General features: G+C 40.2%; 1 protein-coding gene across 1 annotated transcript in view; it reads right to left on the bottom strand.

The window, feature by feature from the left end:
* The window catches only part of kank4 (KN motif and ankyrin repeat domains 4), a 73,106-nt gene extending 55,373 nt beyond the window's left edge, over window positions 1-17,733 (bottom strand). The window contains exon 1 of the mRNA XM_062424503.1: window positions 17,662-17,733. The gene's annotated coding sequence lies outside the window, so the exon portion shown is untranslated. The remainder of the gene's footprint in view (window positions 1-17,661) is intronic.
* Window positions 17,734-21,671: the final 3,938 nt, after the last annotated feature.

Here is a 21,671-nt window from a genome sequence, read left to right as displayed (position 1 = left end):
ACCATGTTAAACACCACACAAAGCTATATGTCAAGAGTCAACTGGGCTTCAATGTGGAGACATCCGTGCCCGACTCGGCAGCAATGCATCCTATCCACCAACAATTCATTCAATTTGGAGATCCGGCAGGGAGGATTTCCCCTTTGATAAAGCAAATTAATTGTATATTTTCATTTTAATAATAACAGTATGATATAAAATGCATGTATTTATCCATTATCTGAGGCTGTAGAGATTTGTTTTGTACTTTGAATTCATAAAATACCATTTTAACTATACAAAATGACAATGTATAGTGCTAAAATTAATATTCAACTGATAAATTAGCCAATCAACAGAAAATCAATCAATACTTTTCAGACATTTATCAAGAAAAAAATGCCAAACATTTGTTAGTTTCATGTTTTTACATTTGTCTGATATTAAATTATTATAAAATAAATTGAAAAATTAATTCACAGGTTCATCCATAATGAAAATATCATTAGTTGCAGCCCTAATAGGATGTGCTTGTCTGTGTGCATGCACGTTTGCTCCTGCAAAAATAAACACCTAAAATATGTATTAATGCACTTATTCACTTCAAGTAATATGCATGCAACCACCTACCCACCCACACATATTGACGCACACACTCTCAGATTTAAAATGCACTGTCACGGTTTCTCGGTAACTGTCTTATCCTGGTTATTTTTAAGGCACAGATTGACAGAATTGGTTCGAAATGTAATGAATGATACATCTCCCACATTTAGAAATTCTTGTGATTTAGGCAAATCAAAAGCACATCAGCCTTAACCATCTAAATGGCATCAGGAAGTGGAACATGTGAATTGTTCAAAACGCTGTCTGAATACTGAAAAAAAACCCTGCAGGAACACATGCGTTCAGTTCACTAACACACACACACACACACACACACACACACACACACACACACACACACACACACACACACACACACACACACACACACACATATACACATAACATTTAGAGAGCTGTTTGCATGTGTGTCTATGATGAAAACCCTGCTCTGACGTCTTTCATCTCTTTTCTTCCAGTCTCACTCTCACACAGCCCTGATGAATGGATGGATGGATAGAAAGAGAGAAAGAGGTACGCAAAAAGGAAAAAAACGTAGCTCACGAGCATTCAAGATAAAAATAACTTAGATAGAAAATGCAAGGTTTTTTTTTTCTGACCACTCTCCATCTATTTGTTTGTGCATGTGTGTGTATACAGTGTGTGTGTGTGTGTGTGTGTGTGTGTGTGTGTGTGTGTGTGTGTGTGTGTGTGTGTGTGTGTGTGTGTGTGTGTGTGTGTGTGTGTGTGTGTGTGTGTGTGTGTGTGTGTGTGTGTGTGCATGGTATAATAACTCAGAGGGAGGATGAGTGAGACAATCATGTGTTCAACATCGATAAAGAAGAAAGATGAACACAAACACGCATGCACACTGACACTTCCTCACACAGAGGGTAAAAACTAAACATTAATCTACTTGCAGATAACAGATAGAGAGGTACAGTCTGTGTAGAGATAGCCTACATCTTTTCACAGTAAACAAACAGATGGCCACCTACGACGACATGCCAGATAAGTGAGCAAAACAGCAAGATGCTCAGATAAAGAAAAGACGGGACGGGACCAAAAAGACATATTAAACATTACCAATCTGCTTGATCCTGGTGACAAATTGGGTTCGTTACTCAGGCTAGTTATTTTCTCTCAGTGGTAAAACCACGGCTGGCACAACCCGCCTTAACTCAAATGATTTAGGACAAATCTGGGGCTCTGGGTTGTGGCCAAATTGCCGCTCTGCATAGAGAGATTTGAAGCGGCTTAGTCAGCTGGAGACAATGCACAGCGGTGGCATCATGACACAGAAAAACTAAAACGTCAGTGGGTCACTTTTGGTTTGTGTTTGTGCCACAACAAAGGCTGGCAAACAGTGCCATTGGCTTTAGTTATCCACTGGGAATCAGCATGACCACACAGCGGGAGCAAAGTGGGATGTACTCAGGAATGAATTAAAAAGAAAAAAAAACATGTACTAGTATTTTTCTGTTTTCCTGTTAACAGGTGCAACATTCATGGCTGTCTGTAATGTACCATATACATCCTCTATTGTTTTTTGATCTGAACTCGTGCTAATTGGATTCAAAAACAAACCAAGACTATTTTCAGCTTCAGTAGTATTTAAGAGTAGGCCCTTTTTTATACATAATTCTTTAATTTTTGAACAGTACAGTACAGGACTATACATTCTTCACCATTCACTTAAATATTAATGTAAACACACTCAAATTAAAGCTGTCCAAATATTCACAAATGGCGTTGTACATAATGAGGAAACTGGAGTAAAATGAAATAAACGTTACGATTTGAATGTAAATAAGTAATGTGTGTATAAAAGGAAATTTGAGGAACCATTAAATCCAGCAAATAAATAAATGATAAACCAAATAGCTTAACAAGCAATAATCATATTAGTCTACATTTTGACATTCGAATAACTTCATAACTTCCGCATCCTCATATTTTCACATATTTTACCACATAATAATCACTTTTAGATGTTTGTAGCTCTCTCTGTTTGTAGTTAAGTATAAATTTGATTTGCTACAATTCCTCACCTGCATTGCTGGTGTCTTGTTACTCAATGCTACAACCAAACTGCATTCAGTGCCACATTACCATATAGAGCTCAATATTCACGGAGTCCATGATGTGCACTGACTGCTCCTTTATGTGCTGCTATTGTATGCATTGGTATATGCATGCACCGTGAAACTGCAAGTTGTCAGTAAGTCTGCACTCTTGCCACGAAAGTCTGAAACATTTATTCCCCTTGATGGTTAAAGTAATTCACACTGACAGCTCACCACGCAGGCTAATTTGAAAAGGAAAGCATTCGCTGTCTGTTGTAAATGTGTGGTGCAACAAGAGATGGAAGCAGTCGGGGAAACTAATTTACTCTGAGGCTTGGTCCGGCCTCAAATGAGTTTTATTAAGACACTAATGTCGCTAAGGAAATATGAATGCGGTGAAAGGAAATATACTCCACAGAGTCAGTGTACTGGTGCTAACCCTAAACCCTCACTTAAGATGCCAAATATATCAGAGATGCAGATCCTGCTAGATGACTCGCTCCCCTCCCACCCATCACTTCTCTAACATCTTCTTCCCCTTCAGAGCTTTTTTTCCCCTTCTTATTCCTGTTTCCCTTCTCAATCTTTCTTCCCCTTTTCCATCTCTCTGTATCTGATTTGATGGATGCAAAAAGAGATGCCTCAGTGTTTCAGGAACCCACCGCTGACTGATAGAAATATCTGATTTAGAGGCAAACATACAGGTGGAGAGATAGTGGGGAAAACATGCACTGAGGAATGCTGTACTGACATTCTCTCTCTCCTTCACTGACTCACATATTCCTCTAATGTCTCTCTACCAGGCCTCCTTTTAGCTGACATGGAGAGGTGAGCTGAAAGAGGGTTTCTGTCTCTCTCCTGTCCTTCAGCCCTATTCAGTCTTAGCTTTCTATCCATCTCCAACCTCCCAACATTCATCTTTACTGTACATCACTCCTCTCCTTCATTTGTTTCTCCAGCCTCAAAAAATCAAGCACAAGATCACCTCTGTTTAATTGTCCCTCGTTCGTCTTTCTCATTATGTCCATTCTTTAGCTGGGGCGTACAGTAAACACTCTGCAGGATCCTATCTGTCTAGCAAAATGCTTTCTAGCAGCAAGATGAAAGGCATGCAGCGCTGACTCGAAATCAGGGGCTATCTGTTATCTGATTGGCTGACATGGAGAGCTGTCTGTGGATTTTAGTTACCGGGGAGAACAGGGAGATAATGGCACTGTGTCAGCAACTTCGGAAAATGCAGGGACCAAAAAAAGATAGAAGATAAGATGACCAAATAATTTGTAAATGTGTAAATGTTTTGTGTATTTGGTCATGATACGTTTGAATATTCTTTATAACAACAATGTAGGGTACATCATGTGAGCAGTCTTTCCAGGAGTTGCAATGGCAAATCCCATGAGACATGAATAAATGAATGAAAGTATGAGCACTTTCTGTATGTATGTCTCTGTCTGTATGGGACAATTTAAGATAGAGATCTTTAAAGGGGACACATTGTGCTCATTTCCAGGTCCATGTTTATATTCTGGGACTCTACTGGAATATCTTTGCATGATTCACAGTTTCTTATTTGTCTTATGCTGTCCCTTTACATAACCACTCAGTTCATCCAGGCCGTGTTTGCTTGTGTTTTTTAGACCCCCCTCCTGAGGACCCCACTCTGCTCTGATTTGTTAGCTTCCAGTAGCTGTGTCAACCAGCCATGAAATTAACTATAGTAGTAGGATTTCACTTTTTCTTGTTTTTTTACTCAAAATCACAACTTTTCAAATACATCCGTACATGTTCGAGCTGGAATCAGATCCGAAGTATGAGAGTGGTCAACACAAGCAACACATTGAAGAACTTTAGCAACAACCTTAGCAACAAAAGCTACAGTCAGCCGTTTATGGGCATGCACGATGAGCTGACTTCAGCTTATCTGCAGGGTATAGAAGAAATTGTTGCAAGCAGAGCAGAGCAGGCTGAAGCTAACCTTAACCCCTACCCTTAACCCTGGCTTTAGACTTGCAGGGAGAATTTTTACATATGTTACAGCTGCAGTGTGTATAATTTAGTGGCATCTAACCGAATAGACTGGGCAGAAATGGAATATGATATTCATAAGCATTAAAAAATAAAATTAGTGTATAATATATAATAATCTGAAAAAAGTTTGTGTTACCTCAAAATGAGCCCATTATATCTACATAGGGAGCAGGTCCTCTTCCAGGGAGCCTGCCATGTTGCACCGCCGTGTTTCTATAGTAGCCCACATCAGACAATTCAAACACTCACTCTCGAGAGTTGCGAGTTTTGCGGCCACCAAAGGCTCTCCTACACATTTGGAAGGGGGGCTGGGGGTATTCAGTCTGTTGCAACTTACAACCTCACTGCTAGATGCCACTAAATCCTACACACTATGTCCCCTTTAAAAGCCCCATTCAAACCTTTTAATAACTCTGCTTCTTGAAAAAAAAACAACAACAAAACATATATTTGAATGCAGTTTTTCTATTAGGGTATTTGGAATAACTACTTGCTAAAATAAGAAATAGCTTCACACACTGAGCCCTGATTGACAATCAGAAGATGCCTCCCTAATGATACAATCGTGCTGATTAGAGTCATTCATGGTGGGTGTGTGAGTTCAAGTGCTGCAATCTAGCCTGATTGTGTCACAGTGACACATCTCTTCCCCCTCACATGCCTCTGACTCTTTTCATGGAGTCTCTGGGTACATCCCAAGTCCCTTAATTTGCATCCATGTTACCCTCATTTGCATCCTTTCCTTTCGTCTTAGTCCCTCTCACAGATGATGCATGGAGAGATACAAGGAACGAGGAGAGAGAGAGGAAGTATGATTTTAGATAAATGAGACGTCCTTTCCTCTGAAGCATCAACTGATCACAGCTGGATCAGCTGTCAGTCAGCTTTAACATCTGTAGCAACTTTAATCAGAGTTTGTGTCTACACTGTGATAATACTTATCATAGCTTCAGGGTTTTCCATCTGTAGCCTGTTACCTGTTTGACAAACACCTGCACATCAATAAAAACCTTCAGTCTGTATTTATCCTGCTCAGATGCAAATTAACCATTTCTACTGACAGAATGCATTAAGTGATATTTTGATAATACATTGTTTAATATTTCAGAATATCATTAGGGTGTCTTTTGAACATTTATCTATTGAGCTAAATGTTTCAGGGAATATTTAAATTATGTAATTCATATCAAACCCAACACTGATTGATGTAAAATATAAATGTGTTTCTTTGAAGTTAATAGGGTAAGATTAAGTTAATAAGACAATTAAATAAGAAAGATGACAGATTTTTAACTAGATGGTGAATCAGAAAACAGATCAAATATAAAACCTGGCAATGAAACACTGCACTGATCATATCAGTCCGATCAGCTTCGGCATCCCCTCAATAACTGATACCCAATAACGGGGCATGTCGACCAGTAAAAGACTCATGTCTCCTCAGAGATCACTCCTGACTCCTCGAACTTCGCTCCTCAGTGCTTTGGGATGACCTCCATGATGGCACCAGAAAAACTTCAAGTGAGGAGCGAGTAATAAATATCATCAAATATGGGACTTAGGATGTACCCTCTGACTTCCAAGTTAGAGACCGCTTCATTCAAAGGATGCACAGTGGATTTAGGGATATTGAGGGCTGTAGAGGATGCACCAGTTTCCTCCAAATGTAGGCCAAAGGAGGCTGCCGTTCTTTATTGCATTCGAAGAAAATACTGGAAAGCGAGAGTCTTGTCGACCCATTTTGATGTGTTAATTCTTATAATTCACACTTCAAAGGAGGTTGCTCCTGAATTAGGACGCAGCTACAGACAATCTTTGCTCTTCAGCTACAGCCAGATCTAATTTGCCTAATGTGGCTTTAATGGCGGGTTTCTTTTAAATTTAACCAATGTCTGTTCCTGCCTCTTACCTGTTGCCTGCCAGCTGTCCTGCCTGCCAAATCTGCTGTTTGTTTGCGTGATCCTACCTGCCTGTCACTGAATAAAACCCTCCATAAACTGCCTTTTTACTGTATCAGCTGTGCTCCAAGGCCTGCATTTGGATCCAATTACCAGAAAAAACATACTGTTAAAGGCTTAAGGTAGTTGCTCAGGGAGGGATGCCAGTCATGGTTAAACCCACTAATGTGATGCTGTCTATACAAAATTCCTGAAAGCATAAGATTCATTGGGTTTCTTTGACCAGATTCAGCTTGTCAAAGCAATTATTCAAGTTATACAATACAAATTCAAATTATGTGATTCAACTTCAGTTTCTTTAATGCAATTATTCAAGGTGAGCAATTCACATTCAAATATAAATGATTCAAATTCAGATTCTAGTGACCCGTACGTCTAGCCACAGGTGACACAGAAGAGGAAGATTTTGAAAGGGTTTTTAGGGAGTCAGGAACCCAGAGCCACAGCAGCCAAAGTAGCAGCAGAATGAGAGAGGAAGTTGTAAGAAGTATACTGTAAAGGCCATGGACATGAAATGGCAATAAATGTCTTAATTAAGGCCAGTGAAAATAGCTGAGCATAGCTTACAAAGAGCTTATGCCTTTTCCCATTTCTCCTCAGGAGGTGTTGGCTGACCTGATATCTACATTTAACTTGTTTGTACGGCATTACTCTACTTCTGGTGGAGAGATATTAAATGTACATCGAAATTTAATTATGTTTAAACTGAAACAAGCACAAAAACAGTGGATTAGCACTGGATCCATCTTTAGTTGTTGAACAGCAGCTAATAATTGTGCTAGATATTCTACAAACTAAACCAATATATGAATTAAGTCAATGTGATTTGCTTGTTTTATTTATTTATTTAGTCATTTACACATCATAATTAAATTTAGGCATGATAGCCAGCTTTGTATGCCTGGTTTTCTGGAATCACCTTTAAGTATGACTGTAATTTTTATTGCTATATTTAATGTTTTATTGCCACATATGGCCCTATTGAAGGCCCAGGGTCCAGTGCTGCGGTTCATCCCTGTGATTGAACTCGCTGACCACAAATGTGCAATGTACATAACAATAGAAAACACTGGCCAAACACTCGAAATACAGAAGTGTCCACCAAGTCCCTGTTGAGAAAGGTGTGTTTGGCATTTCAGTTTGTCACAGCATCTTTCTTTCAGCAAAAACACACACTCAGAGGTGGAGGAGCCGGCAGAGTTCAGGGCTCATTAAATCCCGACCAGGCAGCAGCTCCACTGAGGCCAAACACACTGCATCTCTCACAAGAAAGGTTCTTACTGCGACAAACATATGTTGGCACTCACACACACACCTCTGAAAGCTCATAACCTAATAGCTTACAAGCTGTGTGTATGTGTGTGTACCAAAGCTGCATACATGTGCAGTGTGATTTCACACTCTCACACTCAACCACAAACACACAGACAGTTTTATACAGCGGCGAGGCATTCATCTGTTGATCTACATTCCTGAGCTTCATGCAACCCATTAGTGCCAGCTATCTCACCACAGTTAGTTTGAAAGATGGGAAGAACATCAAACAGTCTTTGGACATGCACACGCACACACACACAAAAATGCACTCTCTTACATGCACAAAATCATCTCTCTAACATCTACTCACCCTCAGTCATCCCATTACTTTTTTCTCCCGTTTCATCTTTGTTTCATCTCTGCCTTTCTTGCACTCTTCTTTATTTTTACATCATCTCCAGTGTGTGCTATAACCCCTGGGAAAGCAATAACTACCTACTACCACTACTACTAACTATTGCATGTGTGTGTGTATATCTTTCTAGCTTTGACAGAACAAATCTCAGTTGAAAACCAGCATTGTGAAGATATTTCTGGGCTGTGAGGACAGATTTTGGTTTTCAGGTTAAAGTTAGAATTGGGTTTAGGTTCAGTTTAGGGTAATGGTTGGGTTTAGGGAATAGAGAGAGAGAAAGAGAGGGGGGGTGAGAAAGAGGAGAGATAGGGTTGAGAAGGGAGAAAAAGCCGCAAAGCCAATTTCTCTTTGGCTTGCAGATGGGAGACATAAAACTTTTATTAGAAAAAGGACTTGTCAGATAGAGAAAGCATGTGTTGAGGTTATCCTGAAAATGAGGTTGGGGATTTGGGAGTAGCAGACATAAAAACCATCCCTGAGTACTCACAGGTGCACAGATCCACACACAAGCACACTGGGGAAAAACAATATTTGCATACAATTTGAATACATTTTGACATTGAGTTTTGCCATTCATTACTAACCCCTTTAACAAAAAACAGGACAAAGTAAGTAAGTAAGAAGACACTAAAAACAACTTGAACTTATCAACAAGAATAGAAGCTAAATGAATTGCATCAGAGCCTAAACATATTCTGAGAGGAAGAACAAGAAATGTTTGGTGTGAAGCAGCTTGTGGAGCTAGTTTGTGACTTGCTCACAAGTTTAAATTGTAAAATACAAAACCTCAAACACACAAACCAAAACAGCAGCCAAACAAAAAAGAAAAAATATTGTACTTGTAACAATCATTGTTTGCAAGTGGCACACCTGTCAAAACTGCAGATATTATTTTTCTTTCCCTGTAGATAATGTGCCTACATCTGCAGTTTAACACTGCTACTGTTTCTTTTCATGACTATAGGAAGCACAGCTGGCACTGCAGCTCTGACACTGGATGATATTGACTGTACCTGGTCTGGCGTTCTTACATGGAAGATTCTGGGTGTCCTCTCTGTTATATTTTTCTGTTGTCAAACATTTAAGGGCTCACACACCGGATAATTTTTACTTGATCAACTGCAGCCTTATTTATCTGTGCAATTTGCATGCAGCATTGAAGATGCTTACCACTGACCACATAGGATTCAGCCCAGTGTTAGTGGGGGCAAGCTGCTCCATGTACCACTTAGACGTGACGATCATGAAATCATAAATGGTAGAAATATTGTGTTTATATTGCAAAGTAATCCATTAGAAATGTGTGTTAATGTATGTGATCGGCCAACATGCAGGCAGTCTTATTGCACAAAAGTTTCTGGTTCAACTTTTATGCACAGAGATCCTGTATTTAATCTCAGAGCCTTCGGCATTAGCTACCCCACTGCACCCTGCACTTCCTAAAAGGGCTACAAGATGACATTCACCGATGTTAACTAGACTGCCCCCATTTAAATTCATTAGAGGGCTGCCTTTTTTATTTCACTAATGTCAGCCTGAACGCAGTCTCACTTTTTGATTTTCAGCCAGTCTGTTGATCCAATTCCACAAATTCAAAAATAAAAGGCCAAATAGAAACATGGAATCTGATTTTAACACCAACCAAACTTTTGCAAACCACTGACTTGGTTTAATATAACAGTTTATCCCAAAGACTCACCACAATTGTCCAGCGGCCACAGTGACACAGTCTACTACTGTATATTCTCACATAGTTGCGGTTTACCCACAATCTCCCTGTTATTCATGCTGTCAGAAACAGCAGTAGGAGGAAATCCAAATGTAAACCACAATCCTGTGTGTGTATGTGTGTTTTAGTCAGTCAATTCACAAGAAACCGACTCATAATGTGGATATAGAGTTGATAATTAGGGTCTAACCTCTGTCCTCATCACCCTCCCATAAACATACACTAAGCTCAACACAGAGGATGCTGGGGTGTGACTATAACAGTCCTCTGAGTCTGCAGGTGGATGCTGAGGTCAAAGTGGGACAAATGAAATGCTTCAGTATTTAGCAGCAGCAGAAACAGGAACAGTAGCGTAAGTGTTCGCAAACAGAGCAGTAAAGCAGCACAGATTTGGCAACTTGCAGCTTAAGTAGAACACCTTATTGCAAATTGTGCAACGGAAGAAATGTGCTTTTGTGACAGACTTCATTACTATTTCTGAAACTGGCTCACAGATATAGCTCCATTTCCCAGCCTTTGCTCTGCACACCCAAAACACCACCCTCCCAAAAGCAACATTACACAGTATTCACATACAAGATTTTTATACACACACACACACACACACACACACACACACACACACACACACACACACACACACACACACACACACACACACACACACACACACACACACACACACACACACACAAGCCACAAGCACCTTAGAAATTCAAACATTCGCTCAGAGAACCAAAGCTTATTTTAGGCTCAGTACACAGAAGACCACAAACACATAAATGTGCATGCACACACTCAACACATCTTTGACTTCATGCAGGGAGTGGTCATTTCCAACGATACTTGGACAGGAAGTTCCTGCCTCCTGGAGCCAGCCAATGAGAGCAGAGTATCTAACGGCGAAGGTTCCATTAAGGAAGTCCCATGTTCCCCTCAGCGCACTCCACTTCTCTCACGACAGACTGTTTTTTCCTGCCTGTCAATGCCAGGAACCCATTAAGGAGCAGTGGTGGGGATACAACTTAGAGAAACAATGTAAGGATGGACCTCTTCATTGTTCCTCAGTGTTGCTTCTTGAGAAACGTCCGGTTGTGTTTCTTTATTTCTGGCTGAGCTGCAGTGCTTCAAATTCTACCTGAAAACCTGTCTGAATAAATAACGGCTCTGCTTTTAGCTCAGTGGAAGCAGCACAGTTTAAAGATCAAAGTGATAGATAATCCATCTAAGTGACAAGTTGGTCACCTTTATTGTTTTGCCAGTTGTGTTACAAACCTTCCCACACCAAGAATAGTAACAGCATTCTGTATATAATAATTATAAAAATGTTGACTGTTGGTGATCTCACAATGGTTTGCAGTGTTGTAAAGTATACAGTAAATAGTTAAGGACTGAAAACATGCAGGATCACTGGAAAGATCTTTTGGAAAGTGGTCAGATCTGATTCTATAACTTTAGTAGAAAGCTGTAGAGACACAAAGAACAATATGAAGCCTTTCAGCATGTATTGTCCCTCTGATCTCCATAGTTCATCTCACCGATGACCTACTGCCCACTTCAGTTAACTCTGTCCAGCTCAACCCACCCACGTACACACCCACCATAGAAACACCAACAAAACACACAGGAACACACTGTTGTTTAGCTTAGTAACAATGCAAATCTACAAACTGCATGCTTTTCAAAGACCAGACTGATTCCTAACGGTATACAGAACTGTATGTCACAAGAACAAAAGTACATGCTGTGAACCTTGAGAGGAGTTATTAGTTATTTTTCTATGAATGTTTGTGAAATTGGAAAACTTTCAGTTCTCATTAGGACACTTGACAGTTCTGCCAAGGATATGGAACATTAAGCATCAGATAAATATTTGAAAGACACAACATGCAAAAGGATGTTTCTTACATTACTTCCTCCATCACTAACAAGAAAGTAGGAGTGCTGTATAAAATGACTATTAGCACAAAACAAGGTGAAGCTTTGTGGTTGGGAGATGGATGGATCTGTTGCAGATGGACGTTTTTGGCCAATTTTAATTACCAAAATGAGATAAAACGTTTATATGCTCTGTTTGGTTATATATTCTGTTTAAAAGCTTTGTAATGTGGTTGTTAAGGGGTGATTGTGATCATTGGGGACTTATTTTGCCCTTCAGCCAAACACAACAGAGCATGATCTGCCTGATTTAAAAAGCATCATACCAAATAATGGTGTTATTAACATTTACAATACAACACATGGTGAACATTTCAACTGTGAAACTCAATAAGTGAACAGCTTCCTTGTTTACCATAGTTTGGACTGCCACTCAAAGATACTGTAGGTTAAGGGATAAACTTGTTCATTGTCAGCTATTTTTCATACTATTTTCTAACAACTAAATTAAGAGCAAGAATAGAACAAATATTTAGCATCTAGAATTAAAAGATATTATTCTACAGTAGGTAAACACAGGATGATACAGGTAAAGAGGGGTTTCAGAGCTGAGATGTGTCATGCAATTAAGTTTCTTTTCACAAAAAGAAAAATCCAAGTGAACCAAAAGCTGCTCATTGGTCAGATGTGTCTTAGGTGGGAGCAAAAATGAAAACACAGGAAGAAGGTCCTGAAGAAGGTCCTATCTGCACTAGTCCAGATTGGACCTTAATTCATTCTCCGGCTAGATGCTAGCAGCTGTTCACTATGTAAAGCACACCTAGCTACGGGAGCAATTTAGCTCAAACAGATCAAGACCAGATCATGTTCCCACCATGAACAAACCACTCCAAAGACCACTTGGGACTAGGACTGAGTGTGATTGCTGTGTTAAGATCTGCCCCAATGAATCGTACTGAGGAGGGAAACGAACTAGAGTCCGTTTAAACCAGACCAAAAAACCACAGGTCTGAAAACACCTGAAATTGTTCGTTTAATACATTAAACCAACTGACTCAATTTAATTAGTCTACAGAACTGTGTACTGGGACTGTGTTGTGTACAGCTCTAAGCCAGCAGACATTCTTTTAAACACAAATATGCTTTCAGAGCAAAGTAAGAAATCTGCCTACTTTGGCAACAACTTCAATGCTGGCTGGCCACTGCCCAAGAAATGGGTTGAATCCACCTCAGCCACAACAAACTCATGAATTGTCAGGGCCTAAAGTCCTGATGTCGACAAAATTCACATTTAGTCAAAGAAAAAAGAAGGTTACATTTTTTCTGGATCCATAAATCTTTATCTTATCTGATTATAGTTTATGTTTTATATACAGTACATGTCAAACGTTTGGACACACTTTCTCGTTCAAGGCAGTGGGAGGGTATGTCCAAACTGTTGACTGGTACTCTTTTATCTTGCTATCCTGGGGGCCAGAAACTGAAACTAAGGAGAAATTATTTTGTTCTGAATCTCCACATTAGTGTTAAATAGTACAGATGAGTTAAATAACTCTCCACTCACTACTACTCACCCATAGGATACCATTTCCACAGCGCTACTTCACCTGAACTTATGTAATACTTTATTTTAAAGTTGGGAATCTGTGGTTTGCAAAGCAGATGTGTTGCAGGCACAAAGTGTACACACACCTCAGGCACAGTGTGAACTCACCCTCCTGCTGGCACTGATAGGAAAGAATACACCTGTAGCTTTAAGATACCACCATGAGGAGAGTGAGCAGGCAGTGAAAGAGCTACACAGCTGAGCAATAGTATGTCAACAGAGAATGAGATTAGTAGTACCGTCCCTAGGCGTTCACTCAGCTGGGGTGTGTGTGAGCGGGCTGACTCCTGGCTCTCATGTATCTGTGTGTGTTCTCAGCGAGGGGTTTTTGGCTTCTTTGACTGACATAGATTGAGAGTTTAGGGAGTCTCTCTCCCTCCCATAGCAGAGCTAAGAAGCTCTAAAGCTCCTTAGCACAGACTCTGCCACTTGTTTGATGAAAGAACATCTTTTTCCCCCAAAAACTAGAAATAGTGTGGAGATAAAACAATAAAAGTAAATCCAGGCCAGTGTCGCTCTGTATGGCTCTTTCTCATGCACACTTGCAAGGAAGTGTATATGAAAGCACACACATCTCAGTTTCTTCTTTTTCTAGCTTTGTTTTGTCTTTGTATAGGATTATTAGCTTCTGTATAAAGAAACCCAACATCTTTATCTCTTTAACCAATCTCAAAGACTTAGCACACGTTAGTGCACAACACATTCACACTGTGCAGGCCAACAAAGGTATTTAGAGGCATTTACAGGTTCAAAGAGGCCTTAGGAGGAGTCAATGGATGTGAAAGTCTGGAGAATATGAACCACATGGGAGCACCAGGCACTCGGCCAGTCATGACAGACTGGCATCGACAGGCACCGGCCAACTTCACACACACACACACACACACACATTACGCATTACTGCCCATCTTAGCTCACGGCTAGTGAGAAAACAATCTGCAACACGCACATATCACTACAATGTTCATGTGAAGGAATAGTGGCATCTGCCATGTGGATTATGCTGTGTTGTTTCTTGGCTGACAGCTATATTCAGAATAATAATTTAGAAAAATGATCATCATGATCACAAACTGAAAGCATGTGTGTGTTTATTCAGTGTGTGTGGCGGTGATGAGGGAAGACAAGCATGTTTAACTGCTTAGTGTGGTCTATGCTTTACTTTGCTCTGTTTAAGAGCAGCCATCCTAAGATGCTCACTGGAGTGGCTATAGATTCTGGGTGGGCCCTGTGTGTATGTGTTTTTGTGTGTGTGTGTGTGTGCTTCAATACACTTTCCATCAGATTAAGCTGCTAAGCCTTTCTTATACAGTACCGCAGAGGCTTGGTCCCTAATGGTCTGGCTTCTACTGTGAGACCAAAGTGGGCTAATTCAGAATTCATGTAAACCACCAGGAAACGACGGTTTTGGTGGCACCTTACAACCAAAAATTGGTTTGGCAGTTGACGGTGATGAGTGAATCAAAGCAGCAAGTACAAAGATAAACATATTTTCAATTTCCAAATATGAGTTGTGATTAGCCTAAAGTTGGAACGCCAATGTATTTGTACGAAATCCAAGATGAAGCACTTAATCTCCATCGTGCAGTATTTCAAGGTACCACATTTTAATGCAGGCAGGACAGAGGACCAGTCAGCCCAAATAAAAAAAGCCCCGCCTGAGCCTGAGTGAAGCTGTACTAGACAGGATTTGACTCAGTTCAGGACATGTATAATTCAAACAGCCTCTTGGTGTTTTTCTGTTAGTGTATTTGAACAACATACAATACACAGTCAATTCAAGCATCATGTTTGGTGTCATTTGTCCCTCATTATATGTTCATGTGACTTCAAAGTCAGAAGGTTAGTCTAGGGGCCGGTCATGCTGTTTAGTTTAACCCCAAAATATTCTACATTTTGCTTCATCTTTTAGATGATTGGAAATGATTTAGCTTAGAAAATAACTATTTAAATCTTTCAGCTGAGTTTGATGGGAGTGTCAGTAGTTAGCTGTGCAGGTATGTGTTCATAAGTATTGGACAAATCAAAATTTTGACACAGTGATGGCACTAGATGGAGATTTAAGAGATCACTAAAGCAATGAGAAATCATCCTGCAGAGAAAGATGAATGTCTGTACCAAAATTGATGGCACAATAATCCAGTCACTGAAAGACATTTGATCACCATGTCGGTAAAAAATTTCATAGCAGTTCATCTAATACTTGTTGTGATATTTGAGTCTAAACCAATGTAAGGATGGACACGTGAACATTTAGAATTTGAAAAATGCAAACACATTTTTTTGGCATTTTTTTGTGTTCAAGTGTTTGCTGCTTTGATTTAGAGTAATCATCACTCCAGTATTGCAGGTCACACACACACACACACACACACACACACACATACATACACACACACACGGTATTGACTTGGTGGAAACACTGCAGCCTACTAAAAGATCATTTTAAAACAAATATGCATAATGTGATGTCATGAATACAATGCGAACATTGTAACTTCTGCTTCAGTTAATTTTCATTATTTAACTCTAATTAAATGACTGCAGGCTCCTCTGTGTGTTCACAGAATGAGACTTGTGGGAAAACAAACCTTTCTCATTAAAAATCTAAAAGAATTCATGGGAGTCGAGCTTGAAAAAAGGGAGCTGTTTTGCCTGTTTATGTTTCCTGAAAAGTTGACATTTCACAGATAAAATTTCATCAGACAGTGTCAATTTACAAATCACACATCATGGCATCATAGTAAATGTCTACAACAGCCACCAGCATGTGAGCCGGAGTGAGTCACCTCTCCGCACCTCCAAGGAAATCACACTGACACACACACACATACACAGTGGGGGAGTGTACACTAATATGGGTCAACCGTATGTAAGAGAAGTGTGTGTGTGTGTGTGTGTGTGTGTGTGTGTGTGTGTGTGTGTGTGTGTGTGTGTGTGTGTGTGTGTGTGTGTGTGTGTGTGTGTGTGTGTGTGTGTGTGTGTGTGTGTGTGTGTGAATCACAATGTCCCCTTTAACCTGAGTATGGATGGTGAGCTCTTAATGTCAACGAATGCGGCAAGCAACACACACACACACACACACACACACAATGTGGCACCTTGTAAACATGCCTGATGTAACGGAAATGCTTTGCCTTTTTAATATTGCGTAGCTGCAGTTAGCCAACCAACCATGGCCAATGCTGTGTGGCAGGCAAGCAGAGCAGTGACCAAGACTAACTGTGAATACATGCACACCCTGAGAGAGATATAGAGACAGACAAGGAGGTTTTGCATTAGAGAGAGAAAGAGAGAGGTAGAGAGGGAGAAAGAGATGCACAGTGAACGCACGCAGACTGCACAGAAGCAACCAAGCAAAAGTCGCATATACAATCCCTCTAAACAATCCCTCGCCATCTCCTGCCTGGTTAGTGTACTTCCTATAGTGTGTGTGTGTGTATTGTAACCACATGTATATGTCAGGCTCCAGCTGAAAGACATTAGTCAGGCCAGCAGGGATTTTTTACTGAAACCTGGCACAGCTATTGAAATGCTTGAGGAGAGGGATCAACCGGTATAGAGAGACTTGAAAGGCAAACATACAGAGACAGAAAGATGGGGAGAAGAATATAAAAGTAAATAAAGATTTCCTGTATGAGTGTTTTGGTGGATACATGCACATGCATGTGCTTGTGTGCATGCCTTTCTTATGAAATCTGATTATCACACAGATGCTCGAGATCCTAAAGCTTGTGGCAAAAAAAACCCAAACAACACCAGCAGATGAAGAGCGAAAGATGATAAGAGAATGTCTGTCTGGGATGTATATAAACAGTTTTATGTTGGTTTGAAAATGTTTTTAAAAAAATGTAATTAAAATGAAATGCACAAAGGGAAAAGAAAATGGGGAACCAGTTAACAGCAATACAATAGTAAAAAGAATGTAAAAAAAGGAGAAAACAAAGTGGATGAATGAATCTTACGAATCAATAACAGACAGAAGATACCTCAAGAAACGAGAGGAGGAGAGGAGAAAAGATACAGGGGTGGTAAGGCTGGCAAGTGAGAAATGAACTAAATAAACTGCTAAGAAAAAAAGAGAGTGAAAAAGAGTAAAATAAAGAAAAAGGAAAAGTATGACTCTATCTTTCTCTTACCTCTGCAGCTGCGTTTGGTATCCTTTTGGAAAACTTCAGCCTCAGCAGCACTGCTACCGATCCCACCTTTCTGGCTCTTTCCAGAGTAACATACATATATCTCTATCAATCAGCCAAAAGCAAACTCTTCAGTCCACAAGGACGGTATTCTGCCTACCTGCGTGGGTCGTGTAAATCTATCCTAGGTGGTGATGAATAGCGGCTGAGTGAAAGGAGAGAGTACTACGCTAGAGGGCAGACAGACTGGCTGAAACAGGAGAGCGGGGATAGTAGAGAGCAGACTGAGTAGGATAGAAGACTTACAGCTTCCTCACATCAGAGTGGCTGAGTTGGATACACCCACCTCCTCAGCATGCATCAAATAGGACTCACTCAGATGAGAGAGAGAGAGAGAGAGAGAGAGAGAGAGAGAGAGAGAGAGAGAGAAACCCTATGTACAGCTGAAAATGTGATCATATATATGTACACATGCATGCAGGGTTAAGCATACATGCACACTCATAAAGGATCTCATTAACTCTCTGCTACTGACAGACACACACGCACAAACCTACTCTCTCAACTGAACAGAGCTTCAGTGAAATGCCTTCCGGGCTTTCAGTGAAAATAAATAAACTAGCTGAAGGGAGAGAGAAAAGCAAAGACAGTCTTCATGGCAAAAACAGACTCTAATGAATTCAATTTAGAGCTCGTAATAACTTCTTTGATTGTATTATTGAAAAAAGATGATTTGATTGATCCGGTGGTTTCCAAACTGAAGGTCACAAGATGATTAAAATAATTTTTTAAAAGCATGATGCACAAAATTGTTCAATTATGTCAAATTTTCTATTTTCTTTCTTTTTTCTTGTCAAATAATGTGTATTTTCATCAATTAAGACTCCTAAAAGTCTTCGAATTACAATCTGAGGATGAAAAATCCCTTTCATGTCCACATGTCTAGACATTGCCTCACTTTAAGGGGTCTAAAGTCAAAAAGACTGGCTACCAAATCATCAGAAAACAACAATTTTGATCATTCATTCATTATTTTGAGTTATTTACCCAGCAATACACTAGAGCTTTGCCTGTTTCAGTGCCTAAATGTGAGGATTTGCTGCTTTTATCTGTTTATTATATCCATATAAATTGAATACTTGTCAGTTTTAGGCTCAAAAAGACTCTAATGTGCTTTTTTCATTATTTTTCGACAATCAAAATGACTTATAAAGAAAATAAGTGTTAGTTTTAACAATGTGTTTGCATGTAAACATGTATGGCCTATACATGTTCGAGAGAAATACTGTAAAAGCATAATTCAGTGGTTATTAATGTTATACTCAGCACGCCTGCAAATTTAGGCAGTAAAGAAAAAAACAAAACATTGCACACGTGTATTTGTAGACGTCAGGTCATGCCTCTCATTCTTGAAGTGCACCACTGCCTGTCGTTCAACATGCTTTCATTTTCCCCTCCCTTGCACCCTTCCTGGGAGAGAGGCTGGCTGGGTTGAGTGGAGGCTGGAGGGGGGGTGTTTCATGTCAGGGGCCAGGGCTTTGAGATGCCACACCACCCACCTCTGCTGCTCCGGCCGTGAGAGCTTCGTGCCTCCTGGGACAAAGCCTGCCTTGATAAAGGATAATTCCATTGCTCAGTGTATAGACAATGGTCCTCATTACTACTACAGGTTAGGGGTTGAATTCTCACAGGGTTTGTCAGTAGGTGGCAACAGCTCTGAAATGTCTGCACTCACTGTTGGAGGAATTTGTTCAAATTCAACAAAGTGAAGGTTTTTTCCCCTTCTTGTTTGCCCTTAAATCAGAAATCTCATGTCTTGGAAAATGGAAGAATGTCAGTTCTAAAACCTAAAGCCAAGTTATCCAGTGACCTTGTTCACCAAATTACCTTGTTCTGTATCTGGTAACCCCGTGGTATCCAATAGCCAATCAAATACAAGACCTTGTGTTGATTTCACAGTGTGGTATAGCATTGAACGCTTGCTTCCCTTTAGAAAATGATGTTATCAGGATGTGATGAGGGGAAGAAGATAGAGAAAAAAACAAAACAAATGTAATTCTGTTTTATAATTAATCCCTTCAACCCCTGGTTAGGTTGTACCCCCCCCCCCCCCCCCCCCCCCCCCTCCAGCCCTCCTAGTTAAATTTGGAGATAAATCGCCTGCTGATCATGACATCTGTAATGAAATCTGTTTCATTGGGTAATTATTAAAACATCCAATGTGGGATTGAAGTATGAGCTGCGTTTAGTTACCAAATTTACTGTAACTGGAAATTTCAGAGATACTAGAGATGTATCGGCATATTGTTTCTATTATATACTGCAGTAAAACATGCTGACGGTATCAAGCAACCATTTTCATTACCGTCATTACCGTGATAATCATCGTTCTTCTGCCGTCATCAGCAGTTTCATTTTATTTTGCCACAAGTGGTCTGTGTATGTTTTTCTGCCATTAAAAAATTAATTTGTGCACACCCAGCAGATAACATTTACTACTGCAATGCTCCTGCACTCCAGAAATCATTCGACTGATTTGATTAAGAACATTTTTAATTCATTCAATACGTAGTAGAATCTAATGTAGACACTGAGCTGCATTTGAAGTAATTTCCAGTCTTAAACTTTGAACAGTATTTAAATGTTTTTGGGGGGTTTGTGCTGAGTCTAACAAAAATGCAATACTGTACTGAAGTAATTAGTTTATCACTAATAGTAGGATTTTAGGAAACATGATTTTTGTGATAATACATTTTAACATGATATTTTTACCTATGATAACCATTGCATGAACATCTGGCACATCTGTATAAAATACTGATGCTGAAGACGAAGATGATGATGGCATGCTGTGGCCCCATCATCACCATGACTTGAGGAGGGTTACAGCCCCACAGGATCCAGTCCAGTACTTCAAAAACTACTCCCATTCACCACTGTATCAGCATCCTTACAACCTTACAACATCACTTAAAACACCAAGCCAGAAACCCTGATTGGTTTTTGAGAGCTGGAGCACACACACACACACACACACACACACACACACACACACACACACACACACACACACACACACACACACACACACACACACACACACACACACACACACACAGTAGGCTATAAGCTGTACATCCATCGATGAATCTGTGCTGCTGACCAAGCAGGCAGCAGCAGGCACTCTGCAGCAGCAGCAGCAGCGGTCCGTCCTACACAAATCTACCACCGTATTGACAAATGTCTACAGGCTTGTGTGCACTGGAGAGACGACACACCTGTCATTTCATTATCCGCCCCCCCACCACCACATCCAACAACATCAGCAGCAGCAGCAGCAGCAAAAACACTCTGTAGCATCATTTAAATCAACAACTGATACAAAATATGCAGAAACAAGAGAGTAGTGTGCTACTCTCCTAGCGGATGTTTAATTGGTTCATGGAGTCAAGCTGAAAGCCTCCAGAAAACGTAAATATAATATCTTACCGTGAAAAATCGTGGCAGGACAGGCTCTTCTGACTGTCAGATGAAAAGATGCTCCACTGAAGGAGGGATTGATGCTGCTGGACGGGTTTGACCTCCATTTGGCGGACAGTGTTGCCCCCTGCCGGTTGACGTTTGACACTGTTTGTGTTTATTTGTGAGTATCAAGGTAACATACTGAAGAGAAACTATTAGGCTATGACATGTCCAAAATCTAACATAATTTAGCATTAAACATCCTTAAAAAATGTTTTATTTATGTGGAGTTCCTCGACACATTTCCGTTTATTTCTTCAAATTAAAAGCCCTGTTTGTCCAGTAGTTCTGAAAACAGGGTCCGGGAGCTATAATTTTTCCTAGGATGGTGAAGTCATGACCCGCCCTACTCTGCCTCTGATTGGTTTACCTCTACATTCTTGCCCCCAACCTTAACCAATTGCACTCCTCGTACCTAAACCCAACTGACGAAGGCATGGCGTATTAGCAAATCAGAAGCAGAGGACGGCAGGTTATAACTTCGCCATCCT

Source organism: Scomber scombrus, chromosome 8 (assembly GCF_963691925.1).
Source record: "Scomber scombrus chromosome 8, fScoSco1.1, whole genome shotgun sequence".
NCBI lineage: Eukaryota > Metazoa > Chordata > Actinopteri > Scombriformes > Scombridae > Scomber > Scomber scombrus.
Note: the sequence above shows the minus strand (reverse complement) of the source record. Positions and strands in the feature narration are given on the sequence as shown.